Source organism: Vigna angularis, chromosome 1, assembly GCF_016808095.1.
Source record: "Vigna angularis cultivar LongXiaoDou No.4 chromosome 1, ASM1680809v1, whole genome shotgun sequence".
Lineage (NCBI taxonomy): Eukaryota > Viridiplantae > Streptophyta > Magnoliopsida > Fabales > Fabaceae > Vigna > Vigna angularis.
The window spans coordinates 6,962,348-6,983,452 of record NC_068970.1 but is presented as its reverse complement, the minus strand read 5'-3'; positions in this window follow the sequence as shown (position 1 = coordinate 6,983,452).

Here is a 21,105-nt window from a genome sequence, read left to right as displayed (position 1 = left end):
ATATATTAAGTATATATATATATATATATATATATATATATATATATATATATATATAACTAAATGTATTTAATATTATTAACCAGAAAAAAAAAATAATGTTTCATTTCTTTTGTTAATTTCATATTGTTGTGGTATAGGCGTGAAAATATTAATAGTACTTTATTTTTAATTTAACTTCCGTGTTCTTCCCCCCATTGTTAAGAAAAAGTGTATAAAAAAATAATTAAAATATTTTTGTAAAATTAGGAACTTAACTTAAATATGGTAATTAATATTATGTTTAACTTTTCATTGAAAATACCGATAGAAAAATAATAATAATTTTTGTTTACATTATAATTTTCTTCACTACAAACTGTACTCAAAGATTAAGTTATTTATAATTTTTTTCAAACGGGAAGATGAATTTCGGGTGTCGGAGTATCGAGTTAAGGAAATTAGTAGTTTATTTTTAATTTTAATTTTAATAATTAAACATGTATGCTAAATTTCATGCAAATTATGTAGTTCACAATTTTATATAATAAATAAAAAATTAATATATGAAGGATAATTTGTACTTATTTCCTATAAAATCATATTAAGTGATATACGTAGTTTAGAAATTTTAAAATTTCTAAAATCATGTTAAGTGATATTCGTCTTGAATCTTTTTAAGTCACGTACAAAAACTCTATATAACATGTATATAAAATTTCTAAAAGTTAAATCAAGAGAACATGTAAATATAAACTTATTAAAAAAATATTATGATTTGTTAAAATTGTTCTATTATATGTTTACATTTTTATAGTTTTTAATTTTTAAAAAGATAAAAAGGATGATAATTTTTTTAAAAATATATATATAAAAAATAATTTAAAAAAAATGATATTCCTAACTATCTTCTAGATTCGACTCGTGTACTAAAAAAATGTAAAATAAATCTATATTTATGGGTAAAAAAATTATTTATATTCTAATTCTAAAGATTTGCCGTCAACAAAAACAACATAATACAATGTCGACTTTTTCTTTGAACAGAAAACGAATAATTTTTTAATGAATTTAAAAAATATTATAATACATACATTTATAATTTGAATAAAAAAGTTAAATAATAGATGACTAAAAAATTATAGATTATTTAAAATAAAAATTTAAAATGAACTAGAACACAAAATCATTAAGGTCTTGTTCACTTGAATGGATTTGAGGAAGAGTAATTGAGGAGATTTGAGAGGATTTGAAGATAAATTTTGTTGTTGTTTATTTAAGTGAATTTGGAGGTAAATGAGAGTGGATTTGGAAGTAAATTTTTTAATCTGTCACGTCAATCAAATCTTACATTAATTCTTATAAACTTTACTTCCAAATTCATTCTCACTTACCTCCAAATTCACTCAAATAAACAACAACAAAAATTATCTTCAAATTCCCTCAATTACTCTCCCCCAATATTTTCAAGTTAACAAGGCTTAAGCAATTTGTTAGAAAAAGATACTCTCCAAATTGTTTAAAAGATTCAACTCACATGTATATATCACACACGATCACAGAGAAACGTTACCTTGACTTAAGATGAATAATAAATTAATGTTTATGAACCTCTTGTACGATTTTCAAATTTTATACTCTCCATCATCTTTTACAGACGTTGACCTGACCTTACAAACATTGGACTTGGTTCATTCAACCTATTCAAGATCCCATCCCATCCAGAATATTCTACTTTTTGGGTTAATGCTAAACACATAAAGTGGATATTATCTTTTAATTAAAATTTCCTACATATACTTAGAAATCAAATATGAAGTAATACAAGTATGAGATTAAATTATTTATTCATGCCAGTAATTTTTTATTGACATGACAATTATTATGAATTTACATCTTGTTTAATTAGAAATGGATACTTAAAAAAATAGTTTCTTTCTTTTCCCATGGTGAAAAGTTTGTAGACTATGAAAAGAGAGAGAGGAAGAATATAGAGGCCACAAACTTCCAATGCAAAATTGAAGAGAAATCAATTAAAATAAAAAATAAGTAAAAATAAACAATACTCTTATATTTCGTTTAGAAGAAAAAAGTTAGACTGTCTTTAACAAAAATATAAGAGGTATTTATTTAAAAGATACATATATATATATATATATATATATATATATATATATATATATATATATATATATATATATATATATATATATATATATATATATATATATATATATATATATATATATATATATATATATATATATATATCAAGTTGCAGGGTTCCACACCATGGAATGGAACATGATTTTTTTTTAAGAAAAGATCATTGACATGAGATCATCGTTAAAAGATAAGTTATAATAAAATACTCTCTAATACAAATCTACAAATCCAAAATCCATGTCTTGTTTATTTGTTTTCTTAATTACAATTTATCACATGAATTAAAGAGTTCACTTTTTTTTTCTTACGTTTGACAATAGGTAACATAAATAATTATTATGGAATTTTGTCCTTTAATAAATGAATACTACTCTCAATAGGATTAATAGGTGATTTTGACACAGTCAAAGTTATTCATGGTGATCAATTATTCTAAGCAGATGGTGAAAAGTTTTTGAAGATAAGAAGGAAATGATAATAAAATAAGGAAAAGGATCTTTCTTGGGAAAAAATACACTTACTGGTGGCATTAGGAAGGACAATAAGAGAAACATAATCATGGTACCATTAGTAAGGATAATAAGAGAAAGATAATCAGGAAAGGTAATGTGCTTAGCTAAAATGACTAAAGAAGTGTAATTTGAGATGTGAATGCTAAAATGAGTTATAGATATATTAAAACAAACCATTAAATATGTTAATGAATTAATGTAATGAGTAGACATAATTTTGTAAATACTATAAATCATATTAGATCGATTCTAATATAAACTAATTTAATTTGTATATATTAGATGGGTTACAAAGGGAACTTACATGTACGTATTATATCAATTAAAATATAATAAATTTAATAGATTTTCTTTTTTACCAGACTCAATTTTTTTTTTCCTTTTCGTGAAGTTTCTTTTCTTTTCACTGCCCACAATGCAACCTTCACTTTTTCATTATTCTTCAATTTTTTTCTCTTTTCTTTTTAAAGTCTCAATTTCGAATTCTCAAAACCTTCTCTCTTAATGTAGCATTTTCTCATTCATCACAATGTTGGTTTGATAGATTTCCACCATCACGAAGATGCAAGGAAAAAAAAATATCAATTATTTATTAATCCAACACAGATATAATAATAATAACAATAACAATATATATTAAATTTAATCATAAGGGAAATATTGTAATATTACAATTTCATCTATTAATTTTTTCATCTATTATATCCATTATTCAGAAACTTTAATTTTAAATATCATCATCTTCACATCTAAATCTCTTAAAATAAATAATATAGATTTTACCTTCAAATTATTTATTTGCACCTCCTCAAATCCATCAATGAAAAGTGAACAAAACAATAAAAAAAAATTAATATACTTAATTATAAAGTCAAATTGTAACACACTTAATCTAGATCTTTCCTTAATAAGGTTTATCTTTATAAAAAAGTTGATTCAATTCAATCGTATTTAAATGACCTTAATTACGTTGAACTTGATAAAAGGTGTATCTTATTTTACGAAAGATTATTTCACAATAAAGGAATTGTCTCCATAATATTATATATATATATATATATATATATATATATATATATAAAATTTGATATTGCTTGCTTAATTATATAAATAACTTTCGAGGTGATGTGACATGTAATTGAGAATAAATTCACAATCACTTACTGCCGTAGATATATTTGTCTTCTGGAAAGTATATTACAAAAAAATGTCATTAAATAAAAAATGAAATTTTACAATTTTCCTTGTTTATGATCAATTTTAGTAAAAAAAAATATTTTAAGAGATAATGTTTAATCATTATTAATTAACATTTATTTCTAAACTTGAAAAAAAAAAGTCAAGAAAGGCAGACACACTTTATTTTCACTTGGATACATGTAAAGAACAATTGGTATTGTTTTAACAGTGAGTGTGCAAAGAATCCAAAATAGGAGGCTTGTTTTAACTTTAAAGAAGTCATAAAAGCATCAAGCATCGGTTTATGTCATTGATTGCATGCGCTCATCAAAACTCAATTTTCGCCTAACTCATCATTATTGAGATGCAACTGCGGGGAAGACCAGTATTCCATTCGTGACCTGTGATCACATTAACTTCTTCACTTTCCACCTTTCCCTAAGTTTTCGTTACCAACCATCAAACTATTTTATCATCAATTTAATAATACATAATATTATCATTATTATTTAACTCAAACACCCATCAGGAGTTCTTGTCAGTGACGAATTCGCGATATATTGGAAAATAGTTGACTCGGTTTTTTAGTGATGCGAAGCAAAGGAATGAGCTCACGTATATATAATTTACTAGAATAAACGTAAAAAAAAAAATAGTTATTCAGAAACTATTTTAATTAACGTGCGAATTGAATGGCTGAAAAAGATAATGTTAAGGGACAATAATAATGCGCGAGAGAATGTGTCAACAATGTTTTGTCCTCATTATGCAAATTGGGCACCTTAATTGATTGAGTTTGAACGCAAATTTCATTGGGTGAGAATGGAAAGAAGAATACAAAGGCTTGAGTGGAACAATGAACATTGGCCAGAACCTTTTTTTTTTCTTTTTCAATTTTTTGACTATTTAAACATTGGCTGTTCTGTCTCTAGCAATAGCATTTATATTAAGCATGATGCCGTAATTATTTTCTCCATTTGAAAAGACTTTAGGTGATTTCATCACCCTAACACAACACTTTTTTCTGAATCTTTTTGCATCTCTCTTTTCCCTTACACCCAAGCCATGTTTCTTTTCTTTACCATCATTTTACTTCTTCTCCCTCTCCAGCACATTCAAATTTCAATCTCTATCTTTTATTTCTCTTTCTAAATTATTTACCTCAGTATGATTGTCAAAAGGTGTTGTTGCTTCTTAGTTGGTTTCTTCACAAGAGAAAAGTTTCCCCACTACACCCTTTCTCCAGTCCTGCCTTTTCAATTCCATTCCCATCCCCACCAATAATAGAGAAACTATCATGATTCCAAGACGCCCGTTGTTTTCATCCCTACACCACCCTTTGATTCTATTCCAAGGATCCTTCCTCTATATGCTCACAGAACAAACCTTAAAAAACTTTAAAACACAACACAGACTTTAATCATAGAATTAGTGAATTACCCACATTCATGAATAAGAATTAGGTTCTATATTTGTAATGGAATAGATGAAAATAATCATGGAGATTAAAAAAGAAAAGCACATTTCCCACAAGTTTAAAAATTTGACATGATGATAGGGTGACAGAGGAAAAGTCTCCCACAAAGGGTAATTGATGGAATGTAATGAGGCAAAAGGTCCCATGAGACTTTTCAGTATTGCAAGGCAAACCCCACTTTAGCATGCCCTTTTTTTATTATTAAGATATGTAAAAAGTGGATGATAATCATGTCATGAAGGTCAAACTTTAAGCAAACACATAGAGGAGCAAATCACTCACAACTGGGAAGAAATTAGGGCCATCTCCTCTTAAAAGTTTTTTGGTAGCTTCTTGCACTCAAAGCAAGTAGACTTTCGTGCCTCCCCTCAATCTCTTCTTCCACAACTATTCCCCCATCTCTCTCTCTCTTTTTTCTTTTTTCTTTTTTCCTTTTTCAAGTTTAGATTAGAATAAAAGAAAGTGCTCTTGCTTTTTCAAGAGACGAAATCAGTCGGCAGAAGAGCACCAATCAAGCTAAACAAGACCGTTGGTTCCCCCTTTTCGCAGAACAAGAATTGTACCATCATTTCCTTTTTGAAAAGAGCTATACGGTGAAAATAAAGTGTGAACAAGATGTTTTTTTCATACACCCATCTCACCTCTCATAATTAGTAAAAGGATAATGATACTTTCACAACAATTTTTTGACAATATTTTAACACTGTCTACATGTCATTCTGTGATTGGTCTATATTGGTGTTTATGATTATTATTATTGATTGTGGAATAATTTTGGATCAATCACAGAATGACACGTAAACAGTATTAAAATGTTGTCAAAAAAATGTTGTCAAAGTATCATTATCCTTACTAAAATTAATTCATCTGCACCATTAAATATTAATGGTTAATGTAAAAGTTTATACAGTCTTTTTTTTTTTAAAATATACAAGTGCCAACTTCACTTTACAAGTCTAGTTTGGTGAAGTTTAGTTAGGTTTAAAATTTACTTCTTAATCTGGTTAGAACCTATTTTACCGATATTTATTATTTGTTGGATATATAATTTCATCCACAAGCTGTTATCGGATCATTCATTAATATTTAGTCTCACACGTGAAGGGAATGTCTTAAAAATCTTACTTTTACTAGAAATAAATTATTAATAGAAGCCTAATCAATCAATACATAAAGAATTATATAATCTTCAAATAATTTATATTTTTTATTAAAATCATACTTTAATTCCTAAAAATAGATAAATAATATGTTAATACGTGCACTATACTATTTTACATTATCATACTGTTACTAAAGTTTATATGAATGATTATTTTCTATGAACAGAGTGTAATAAAATTACACTTCAAATACATGTCTATTAAACTTTTATATTTGCTTTTGTCGTTTACGTGTAAAATGTCCATGTAGTAAAAATCACTTCATATAGGAGAGAATTCTTGATTATACTGGAAAATAAATAAAATATTAGGGTCGGTCTGGTTGTAGAAAATTGACATGTACGAGATAACGAGTTTCATCATCATTGTCATTATTGTACGCACAAAGATTTTAAAAAATTGGCTTATAACAGAACAAATAATAATAATAATAATCTCAATGATTAGATCAAAATTAATAATTCAAATTATGTTTTTAATTGCAAACTGCCCACGATCTTTTCATTTAAGAAATTGTCCTTAATCTTTTTATTTAAGAAAAGAAAAACACCTTCTAATGTAAAATTTAAAATCAAACTTTAATTATTTAAGATGTGGTCAACAAATCACAAAAGTCACCAGCAATTCACATATGAGATTTGTAACTAAATACATAGTCCGAATCATTATTACTTTAATCTAGCGTTAATTTAATATTTTCATTAATCATAATAATTAACAGGTCTTAATCTGTGAAATATATTTCGTGTATGATTGTATATTAAAAATCACCCAAGAAGTGGAGATTTTAAATCACAATCATTATATTAAAATTAATGGTTTATGTTTTGAATTTGACATGGAGATTTCTTTTTATGGATAAACAGAAGATTTAATTATAATTATAGTTATTAATCAAGTTAATTTAACCCATTTTATGAGATCAAGATTGAAAAGAGAGAGCAAATGTAACTCAATTCTAATTTCAAATAAATAATGAGATATAATTTTTTAATAATGGAATTTCCTTCTCTTTTAACGTCTTATTTAATCTATTTATATTACTCCATACGTATGACACACGTTTACAAAAGTACATATATAATATAACAGACAAACTTTGTAACATTAAATTTCCAAAAGCTATATGTAGATGCATACATCTTTTTAAGTTTACAAAAAATTAATACATTTGACTATCTTTATGTATTTTTTTTCTACTGTTTATAATATTGTATGTTTCCCTACCAAATATGATTATATACATAACATATGAAAAATATAAAAAATTACTTTAAGCCACAAATACATGAATAACCAACTATATACCAATAATATAGTGTAGTTAGTTTCACTCTACATCTCTTTATAAGATTTGTATTTTAACTAGAGTGATTACTTAACTTTATTTATAAAGAGTTTCGATACATTAATCTCATTTAGTTTTTCAACACCTTGAAATCTTGTATATGTGATTAAATCATCATTAAAATTGGATATTTTATTTTCTTAATAAACTGTGTAGTTAATACTGTAACTCTAAAGTCAAAAATATCATCCTATGTCTTTTTAACACATACCCATAAAGCATAACACACCACAAGAAATAACATAGGCATAAGGACAACATATTCATATATTACATTATGTCAGAACAATAGTGATGCAACTATTCTTTATTATTAAAAAATAATTGAGTTTAGAGATATAATTTTTTTAATAAAATAAAAAATAAACACTTATAATTTATTCATAAACTTCTTTATCTATTTAAAATTTTATCCCTATAGATTTTTCTAGTCTTAAAATATGCCAACATTATTGCTACTTTTAAAAGGAAAATATAGTAATTCACTTTATGCGTCTAAAATAGTAATCATTAATTATTTTGAGAGTTCTTTTTTAACCCTTCACACACGCAGGTTCGTACTTCAACTAAATCATTTATATCAACAAGAGACGTATTTTAATATTTTCAAGGGAACGTTGTATAGTAGAAAAAAAAATATTTTATATCGAAAATGTGAAACATTTTCCATATTTAATTTATCTATTAAAAAGTAATATATGTAGGAAATGATATTTTTGAGAAGTTTCGTACAAAAATATTTTTAAAGGCCGAGTGAACATTTATTTGTTTCAAATTAAAATAAAATTTGTAATGAACTATTACTCTCATTAAACCCTTAACAAGATTAAAGATCTAGCTTCTAGTTAAAAATGCATATTTTTTTTAAATTTTAAATATATATTGAGAATGATCAAAATATATAAAAAAATGTATTTATCATTTACGTACAATTTTTTCAAAAACAAAATGAATTAAAAAATGAACTCTTTAACTATTAATAAAAGCACACAATTTTGTTTGAAATAAAAAACAAAAATTCATAGACTTTATCGTTATTATTTTATTCTTTTTCATAATGTTTGGTGTATGTTGAGATAGTTTTAGATAATAAGCAGAGATGAAAATCGGTGAAAGGTATAGAAATTGGTGAAAGAAATTGACCCGTCCTGATTAATTGTTTTGATGTATAGAAAAGGGTATGTATGTAGGATGTAATTGGTGTTTGAGAAGGTAAGTTTAGATTGGATTATATAAGATGAAAAATACTCAGAAGGTATTTATGAATGGTGGTGTGGGGTATATGAATTATTTAACATAATTGGTTGATATGAGTAATGGATGAAGAGGAAATGATAAAAGGCTAGCTAGGTCCTTATGATGAGAGGAGCACCGCCCCATGTAATGGCTATAATGTGTATATATATAATTTTTGTATACTTGTTCCATTTTGGTGACATAAGGGATAAGGAGAAGATGCCAAATTCCGACCTCAAAAAGCTTTTGTTTGAATGAACAAAGCATCTTCTTTACTTTTAACTTTTTGATTACATGGAATCCTTAAAGTGTTACTAACTATAGAAAAACCCACTTAGATGAAGCCACATGAAAAGTTACTTTCTCTCCACTAACTAAGGCTCTTCAGGTTTTGTTCATCTCCAAACACCATTAATCAATATCTCTCCCACACTTTACACACAAGCTTTTAGCTACCTTTCTACCACAAATTAACAAAACCTCTTCTCACCTGAAATCAAAAAGATACCATGCTGCCTACGTAATACACTACTTTAACCACACCACCCCCACCTAATCCTTTCCTTTCAACTTCTACTAAGATTCTTCTAACCCTTCAAACCAGGGTTTTATAAATCTGCTTATTAAAGTTCTGACAAATCTTTAAGATACCCATCCCTTCAAGGGACCTACAACAATTCATTCAGTGATAATCACCACCCAACTAATCTCCTTCTAATATACTTACTTACCCATTCCCTCTTTTACTCTCCTAATTATATCTTTTTTATTATTTCAACCATTCCATCAACTTCCATTTTCACTCTTATCTCTATTCCAATCTTTTCGCTTTCATCATAAAAATTATCCATTTAATGTTGCCCATCGTTGCTCCTCCATTATATAGGTTTAACACCACTTATAAAAAAATAAACTTAGATTGATAAAACATTAGAGGTTACTATTATTATTATTTGTCTTTGATTATTGGTTAAAGTTATCGTATCCTCCTCCGACAAGTGAAATTCATGCAATGTTACAGTGCTTCTTTGATTCTCATCTGTCACGGTCTGCTTCGATTATATAATAACCAATCATTGTTAGGTAAATTCAAATGTTTTTGCAAACATTAATGTTGTGTAGTAGATACTAACGAAATTAAAACTCATGTGGTGACCATATAAGGATATAGAACCAATACCCCTTCACTAAATCTATATAGAATATTTTATTCCCCTCACGAATTTCGTTGTTGTCTCATTTACTAGCTTTTGGAAATGGTTTAGTTATTCCTTCTGTGGAGCTTGACTTAACTTTTTTCTTGGAATACAATTTCGTTTAAACTAAAACCTCAAAATAAGATTTTCTTAAATATAAAAGTTATTTTATATTTTTATTTCCTTTGGTTTTAAAATAATATATAAAATAGATTGGAAAGACAGAATAAAAGAGGAGTAGAAAAATAGAGAGATAAATATTTTTTTTACTTAATTTTCGTTGAAATTCTTTCTTTCAAAAAAATTAAATAGAAGCTTTCACTCTAAATAGTGGTACTTTAGAATTTCTTCTTTTGCCGTGGACTACTGGGGGTGTGCATGTCGGTTGGCCCACTCGTTTTGATCCGGATTGGAACAAAGCGATTCACAAAAAACTAATAGGACAATAGGCTGACTTACATAAATTAAAAAGATTTTGATAATATCTTAACAAAATAAAATAAGGATTTATTCTAAGTATAACAATTACAAAAGAAAACATAAAATAATTCAATGTTTACTATAAGTAAATAAAGAGAAAATATGTTAATAAAAAAATAAAAGTGAGCCCTAGAATAAAAATATAAATTTATACTTATAAATATATTATATTAATAAAATAATAAATAAAAATATTTAATCGTGTCCAATAAATAAATAACAAAAGACTAAAAAAATTAATATGAGTTAGTCGGTCCACACTTTAGTTCATATGGACGGCAAATTATGTGGATTGTCAACTTAAATGTCCAATTCACCTTACATTTTTTCAGTCTCTCGACAATCCCATGTGATCCATTCCACATTTATAGAATAGTTTGCTTAGCTATAAAATCAATATTTTTTTAAATGAATATTTTCTTAAAAAAAATCACTTATTTAATAAGTATATACAATGTACTTATTAAAAAAAACTGAAATTTGACTGTATTTATTTTAAAAAACAGATTAAACAAACATATAAGAAAAACATAAATCGTATTTATTAATTTTTTTTTTAAAATAAACATTAAGAAACCTTCCCTATATTTAATTTGAATGTTAAGAAACTTACAATTATAGATATTCTATATAGTTTTTAATGCCATGAACTTGTGGTATGTTTTATTATACTATCTAATATATACAGAATTTTAAAATTTTCTGTTTTAAATTTATTAAAAAATTTAGGAGGAAATTCAAATTCTTGCCTTAAATATCTCTTTGATTTGAAGGAAGATAAAATAACTCTCAGGTGACCAATTTCTGTATAATTTTGGAATCTAATATTAAATATTTATAGAAAAAACTAAAAATATCATGGAAAAAATTCTGTATAATCACAATTACGAGTAAAAAAAGAAATAACCATTAAAAAAAAGTTATATTCTTAAAATAAAATGTCGAAAGCAGATGAAGCATTTAGAAGAAGATGGTTTAAGAAGTGAGTAAAGTTATGGCCATGCGCATCTAGTTCTTTAGACCGTGCTTGCAGTGGAAGCTAGCCATATCATTGTCTTTCTCATTGATTTTTATAGGACCTACACATTCAGAATGCATTCAATATAAATTGAGACGTAAACTACTTTCAACCAAATTCATAATTGCATCAAGCTACGATTACCATCTGCCCTTATCCATTGTTCAATGCATCTATGAATTTAGGTACCATATTTAATACCACGACACCTTCACCCAAATAATAAAGGAAAAGATATTCTTGTCACAACACAAATTCATTAAATAAAACTACATTTCAAAATTATATAAATTCATTTTTAATTATTATTTTTTTTACTTTTCATTGTGTTTCTCCTGTATCTCCCAAATAATTATTAAATTATTGTCTTTAAAATTGGCGATCCAGAATATTACTACTTTAAGTTTGGTTTTTAATTATTTTACTGACTATTTTTTTAAACTCGGATATCATTAATTCAATATCTATAAACAAATTTTCTCGTATACATCTTCAGTACATCAAATTGATAGACATAGCATTTAGAAGTTTCAAGTTTTGTTTAGGCAATTGAAATAAAAGCAAAATTGACGTATGAAATGATGTTTAGGATGTTTATTGGAGTTTATAAATGCAAATTAATATTACGATGACTATTTTTATTCATTTTAATATTTTCAGTGCCAAAACAAGTTAAAATAAGTTATTTTTAGTTTACATCTTTTTCACATAAAAATATTTTAACGTGAGCGAAAACGAAAATATTGCAATTATACCTCCAAAAAGAAAGAATTCTAGTTTAGCTAGAAGAAAATACACTGAAATATTAAAATAGTCTAAGACTCAGTATTTATTCTTAGCATGTTAGTTAAAGAATTAATGTAAAATTATAATAACTAGGGCTTATAAGTAATTATAGATACATTGATGGAGTATAATATGAATTTTAATTATATATATATATATATATATATATATATAGAGAGAGAGAGAGAGAGAGAGAGAGAGAGAGAGAAAGATTAAGCTATTAATTAATTAAAAATAATACTATTACTAAGGATAATAATAATAGTAACCATGAATAATGTTACTATTATAAAAAATAATAATAATTAAATTTAGTAATAAAATAATAAAAAAATAACATAAATATATTAATAAAATAATAAGGAAGGGAAAGGAGAAAAAAAAGGCAGAAAGAAAAAAAAGAATGAAACGAAAGAAAAGGAGAAAAAGAGAAAGATAAAAAGAAGGAAGAAATAGAAAAAGAAAAAAGGAAAAAGAAGAAGGAAGGAGGAAAAGAACACTTATTTCTACATCTTTTATAATTCTTGAGGTAAGAGAGTCACACATTTACCATTATATCTTTTTGTTTCATTATATTTTCTAGTTATATTTATTTTATTTATATTAAGTGACGTGTTTATAATTTTATTTATTTATTTATTTATATTTTTAGTTGTGTAATGGTCTTCCTTATTTTATTATATTTATCACAGTTACATATTCGTAATTTTTATTAATTATATTTACTTTCAGTTTCATAATGATTATACTTGTTTAATTGTATTTATCTTTAATTTTGTATTGATCCTATTTATTTAGTTATAATTGTTTCTAGTTGTATACTAACATTTTTTATTTAATTATATATATTTATTTTTACGTATTGAACCTATTTAATTGGTTATTTTTGTTTATTTATATTTATTTAAGTTATATATTAATTCTATTTATTTGATTATATCTATCTCTGCACTAGTTTTTTTTTATCTATTATATTATATATATTGTTTGGTTTCAAATATTTATTTACTTATAATAAGTAGATGTAATGATAATAATTATTGTGAAAAGATAGAATTGATGATAAATACAGATTTAATTATTATAGTTAAATGTCACTAGTCCAAAACTGACAATGTATTTAAATATTATAAATACTTATTCAAAATTATATTTCTATTTTATCAAACAATTATTTCTTAAATAATGATTAACAATTAGATTATCTTATACTTAGAAAGAGACATAACAAAACTCTCCAATTCAGACTAAATTCAATTTTGTCTAATGAACCAATGATCGTCTAATGACTATATACGCAGAAGTCAAATATTCAAAATTCAATAAATTTTGCTAAATTGGTAAAAAAAAAATTTTAGTTCATTTTCATATATATAATTGAGTAATTTGTTCTAGAACAATATCATTTTAAATGAACTCGACTCACTTGAAATATTTTATATTTTATTTATAAAAAATACAACATATCCCATATAACTCAATTCAACTTAGTAAAGTGTGATTTAAGACATCCTAGTAGTAATATATGTTTGCAGTGCAAACATTATTTTAGTTTCACTTACAATAATAAATATAATTCTCGTTGGTTTCATTTTTTTACCAACATATTATTTGATATTACAATCAATTTAAAGATTCACACGCTTACAAATTCACTATTCATCACTTTCAACAATTAAATATTTTATTCTTATAACACATTAATAATAGGTAATGTATATTGATACATCAATTATGTTCCAAAACTATAATTATTATCACATATTTCTAAAAGGTATCATCACATATATTATATGTATCAAAACATCAAATGGTTTGGATGTTTTCCAACAAAATACATTCCTTATACAGAAATTCAAACTCATTGTGACCAAGTCACGTCACATCCTAAATAATCTACCACAAGGTGCTAGAAAATTACATATATTTATTTATATATATATATATACAAAATTATTTTTTCATATGCTTAGCTCTATAGACCACTCTCACCTTAAACATCATCAATTTTCGTGTATCACAAAATCATTTAAATTAAAAACAACACAATCACCATACAGGATAAGTTAATGATTTATAAAATGTCACACATTTAATTTAATTCAGTTTTCATCACTCAGATAAACATAAATGTTATTAATTAATTCAATCATAATCAAGTATCTAGATTAAGAATCTATTTGGTCTGCTCTCGTATAGTTAATTATCAATATTATATATTATCATAAATATTTCACTATATTTTTAGAATACTCATGTATTGAAATAGATTAAAAATTTATGTACTTATCATATTACATTTATTCACACAAAGTTACATTTTCCATAACTAACTCTTCATTACATTATAGGATAACTTCTTTTCTACTTATGAGATATAATTTTTTGTTCATGCCAATGAACTTTCATTCACTAGTACAAAAATTGCGTACAACGTCGAATATTTTGGACTTTTAACGGTCAGGAGACGTTAAATTGACGTCGAATTTTGTCAATATACGACCTTAATCAATTTTTTTTGTTTTTTAATTAATTGTGACCCTTTTTACAACCCTACGAGACCTGAAAAACATAAAAACAACAAATTTCAGTTTTTAGTATTTTATAAAGAAAGAACTATGAACGTAGTATCAAGAACAAACAACAATAACCAACAATAAATAAGTTCAATCAAACAACAACAACAACAACAAACAAGTTCAACAAATAAGTTCTTCAAAATGAAAACGAAAACTAACCTTTGGTCGAAATAAAGTGTCGTCACCGGTGACACAGAAAGCAGAATGCGCCTATGAAGAACAAAAACACGAAAATAATCGGTCAAAACAAACGAAAATCATACGTAAAATGCATTTGCATCAAATGAAAGAAAGTTTACATGTGATAGTCGTCAAACTTCGTTTAAGAAAAGTCTGAGAAGAGAAGAGAGTCTCGCGTGCTAAGATAAAGTGAATAAATTTTCAATCTCCCACTCAATTTTTTATTGAATTCACTAACCTTTTGACGTCTAACGCGGGAACATTCGACGTTTTATATCCTTTTACGTCGAATTCTAAACGACGTTTAATAATTGCATTTATTTACAAAAATATCATAAGTCATTTTTAATGTTAGCTATTCAATGGTTAAATGTTCAACGCGTGACGTTATACGCTATATTTGTACTAGTGATCAATTACCTAATATTTTTTATAAGTCCAAAATTAATAAAATTAGGGTAACTTCATTCTTGAAATAAATATTCAATACACAACCTACAATAATTCAATGTAATATTTCCTCCATAAAAGAAATTACATTTAAATCATACACACATCAAAGCAACATCTCAAATTAAATTACGCCACATGCATTGATCCTAGTTAGCCACACTGACTGATGGACTATTTTGTGAGTGCATAATTTATAAAATTCAGCAAATATTTATTTCTTGTGTTAAAATACTATCATTTAGTTAAAAAGCACTTTCATTTAGTTTATAATTTGTGTTTTACGTCGAAACTTTTGTAGTGGATTCTATCATAAAAAAGACAAGCATGAAGTTACAAATTCAAAGAAAAATGTATAAAAGGAATGAGAATAGTTTTTAAAGAGAGAGAATAATCTTTATAAAATAAAATTCAATTAATTAACTTTTCTATTTACAAATTTAGTATTTTAATAATAAAACAATTACATTTTCTATTCGTAACTATTTTTTAACTCCTTATATAAAATGAGAGATATTTAAATATTATTTTTAATAAATATAAAGTTGATTAGTTTTACTTAGATCTAAAGATAATGTTAGACAAATAATCAAATCACTTTCAATAATATCTCTTTGTGAATCATGTATGTTATGCTTGGATTACGACAGAAGACTGGAGCGTGAATCTGCCTTCCTCTATGATGTAAACACAACAATGAAAATTTCAAGACAATTTTCATCTTTAAAGAAAACAAAATAAACGAGGATATTTTAACACAAACGATTATAATGGAGTCAATTACATAATGAATTTATACATTTTTATGTCATAAATTAATTATATTTTTAATACACTTGTTATGTAATAAATACTCTATTAATATTTAAATTTTAAACTATTATAATAATAATTAATTAAAAAGTATGATCAAAACAATAAATACAATAAATCTATGATAATGAAACATTTTTCATCTAATTTAAATAGTTTTTATTTTCCATTCTCTAATTCAAATAAAAATGAGGTGATTTGTAGTAGTTGTAGCAATAAATGGTTTACTATTATAGTTATACAGATTACAAGAACCTCGTGTGTTTATGATATTATAGCTAAGTGGTTCAGTTTAACTGCACCAAATGACCCACATGACTTTACTTGAATCAACATTAAATTAAGTATCTAGAGAATTCTATAAACATTTATTACACTTCCTACATATAGTTCACTGTTAATTCAAGTTTAATTATCACACTACAGTATAAACCCATTTTATACTTAATCTTAAACTATAGTCAGTACTCCCTCATTTTCATCATTTCCTTGTTAAGCTTATAATTCCTTTTAATTATTTATTTAATTATCAAGTTTTTGAAATCAAAATAAAAATAATAAAGTAGAAAATGTTATAATACTTTATCAAACCAAAACTTAATACATTTAATAGTTTCTCTCAAAAATCTTAAACAACACTTAAAAAAAAGGGACCAATAGAGTAAATTTTAATTATAAAAATTGACAAAAGATTTGGAAAGGTTAACTAATTTATTTTAGCAAAATAATAAAAGCTCATAAACTTATGTTAGAAAAGCATTATAAAAGTCAACAATTTTATCTTACACAACGATATAAGATTATGTTCATGAGTATCCATTAAGTTTTATTTTACAATATACCTAATTTCCACATGCTTTTTTTTTATTACAGAAATAGTTATCGTGAAAATTTTAAACACTATTTAAAATTTTATTTTTAATCTTTAAACACTATTTTTATGGAATATTATTTCTATGCTATTATCATCTTAAATGTTTGTCCGGTTCACTAATGGCATAACAATGTTTAAGATAATTATCACGCAATTTTAACGATGTTATTTGATAGAAAAACAAGACTATTTAAAAAATAAGTTTGTTTTAGATATTAAAAGTAAAATTTTAAAGAAAAAAATATATTAAAAAACTATTTCAAAAGTTTAAATTGATTTACTGATTTAACCTTTCTCAAATATTATCTATTTATAATACAGCAGTGGAATTTGAAGTATGAAATGCAAATTCAAATGCTGGAGATGGAGGTATCTTTAATTTAATCTTTTATCTATATTTGTCCATAGCAAAGTCTTATAGTGTTTATATTTTCATGGTATTACTTTTGTCTCTGTATAAAAATATAAGGATATTCTCCCTGTAACTAGGTTTTGACTGACGCAGAATGAAAATAATGAATTTGAAATTGAAAACGTTAGATAAATCATTTACACTATATAGGTATTTAGTATTTAGAAAGAGGGAATTGCGAATAAGATGGATTGTGGTAGGGATTTGGTGGGTGTGGGTTTGTGGTGAGAAGTGGTTGTGCTTGGGTGCTTGGGATTCTTTATGCATATTTATTGTATATGTATGTTGTTGATGTACTCGTGAGATTTTTTGTGTGGTTGGAGTTGTCTGGGTGGTGGTGTGTTTGGTGTTTGTGTTGATTCAGGGTTCCATTTATGAACAACTGACAAATATTAAGATAATAATATGTTAGTATAAATTTTTTTATAAGATTTGGATATGTATATTTTATTATTATTAAATTTAAAGTATATCAATATAATAACAAATAAATAAAAAATTAATAAAAAATAATATGATTATTATTTTAAAATATTGTCAAAAAAAAGATTATAACAATTTTTTTTTTCTAAAATATTAATGAAGTCAATCGTGATATTGTTTTATATGTTTAATTAATAATAATAGCAATAAAAAAAATAATCATATAATTTTATTTATTAAAATAAATTTTCACTCCATTATATCTATCTTATGATAATTTTTCACAAATTTTCATTTTAAATTTACTTAAATCATATAATTTTTTTTAATGCAAACAACATCACAGTCTTATCTTCATTTTCATAAATTCATCGACTCATTTTTTTTTTCTCAATTTTTTCCCTAATCCGAACACATGCTAAATCCAAATTCGATATCTTCATTAAACATCTTATGATAAAACAAAACTAATATGGAATTGTTTTCTTCCAACACATATTTTTGGCCATTTCTAATCTGATTACAAATTCAATAATAATAAAATAATAATAATGATGATGAAAATGAGAATGAGAATTTAGTGTGTTAAATGAAAACCAGGTGTTTGTTTGTATAATCCTTTGGTGTCAGCAATGTGAGCACGAATCCAATTTAAACTAGAAAAAGTACAATACTACCACCTGACATTCTTTGGTAGCTTCTTTGAAATTTCCTCATAATCATTATCTTTGTCCTATTCCCATACCCTCACCCCCACACAATTCCCTCTTTTTCTTTCTCAAACCTCATCATCTCACCCTCTTTGCATGCCCTAATGGCAATTCAGCACCCAAAATTTAAATTTCAAACCAAACTTTCATAAATAAACTACATTTACAATTTCCTTCCTATAGCTAAATACTGCAAAATTTATTTTTAACTCCGTCCTTCTACCCACTCTATTGATCTTACCTTCCAAAATTAAATGGCTTAACTTTCCTCAAATTAATGACTCTTGTATGCAGGAAAAAGCATATTTCTTTACAGTACCAAACATATAAACTTGATAAAAATCCACCATTGACATCATCATTACAAAACGAACGGATTTTTTGTCATGTGCAGACTATCTTTTCTTCTTCTTATGAATCATTTAGTCAACCGTAAATGTAGCTTTCAAAAATGAGATGTCCGGTTTTCTCATTAATCATTAGAAGTTTCTGGATTCGTGAATGCGTGTGTGTTATGGAATTTCGACATCAAACTTAAAAAAGTGGGGTAGAAATTAGTTATGTGATAGTTTTCAGTTGATGCAGGAGGTCATGGTTGATTGAAAGGCAACAAAACTAAACTGGTAGAGAGAGTTGGATATTTTGAAAGAGTTTTTGGTTACATGTGTAAATATTTAAGAAGAGGAATAATGAAAGGTGAGAGAGTTTGAGGTGAGAAAGTAGAGAAATGATGTTGATTGGTTTGAGTGTAGGTTGGTGGTGGAAGGGAAAGAGTAAAAAAGAGAGACACATGCATATAACAGTTAGTACATTTGAAAGGCTTTTCCTTTCCAAAACTATCATAAGAGGTAGGATAGGTTAGGCTCATGCATTTATGCCACAACATAACTGTTGCTACCATGTCCTTGACTTTTCCTTCTCCGTTAATATCAATCAATAAATAAAAATAAAAGGAATAAAAAAAAATATTTCTATTTTGGTGGTTCACCCTTTTCTTACATTCTTTTTCATTCAAGATCTTTCCCACGTTAAATAACAGTGGAGTCAAAGGCCACCAATCAAGGAGAGTGAGGTAGACAAGTACGTGGCAGTTAATGCAAAAACGTGAAGTGGGTTGGTGCGAATGTGAAAAAAAGCAAACGGAGGAAGCCCCTGAAAAATGCCACCGACACAACACTGCATGCCTACACTTTCTATACGTGTCTTCTGCCTAAGGAACATCTCACACCGTCCAAAATCAAACATCTTCGTTCATTAACATTTTTAATTCTTTTCTTTCTTCCAAATTAACTTCACATTATCATTTTTACTTTCCTTTTATACAAATTCATTTCTTCAATAAATTAATTCCTCGTTAAGGAACCCAATTCTTTTATTGTTAGATATCCCTCTTTCTGTTGTCTGACTTTGGTCCCACGCTCACCACCACAACTTTACTTCCCTTACGTATGTTTCTCCAATTAAATTATTTCTTATGTCTTTTTCGCTTCGGGCATTCAATTTTAGGTTCAACCAGAAACTTCTGATATTTTTCTTTTTCTTGTCTTTATTCGTCGTCCTATAATTTCTCAATGGACTAGGCCCATCATGTCAATGAATCATAACCAGGCCTCTTTACCTTTCTTTCTTCCTTCTTTCATCTTAACGATGCATTTTGTTGTTTTTTTGTTCAAATAACTTCTTTAAATTACTCCTTTGGCAATTGCTTCCTCCACTTTATCAAATTTCTTCTCCCACCCCATGAAAACCTTTCGAAAAATGATTTCCGTACAAGGAGGGAATCTTTGACTTCCAGAAAAAAAAAATTAGAATTATTTATTGAGTTCCCGAAAATAAATTCAGAAACGATGGGGTGCAGGAAGTAATTGCATACTCATTTTATTGGCCAGGCCCAATGTGTTGTTTATAACGACTTCCTTTATCGAGAGTTACTCCCTCCACTACCACCACGTAATGTTACATGCACCTCTCCATTTTTTTTTTGTAAAAGTAATATTTAAACAATTATAAACAAATGTCAACATATCAACATCCTTTAAAGATAAATCTACGACCTCGACATCCGTTAAAGCCAGGTACGTCTTTCTTTGATTTTAAAATCGACAGCTCCATACCAAACAACAC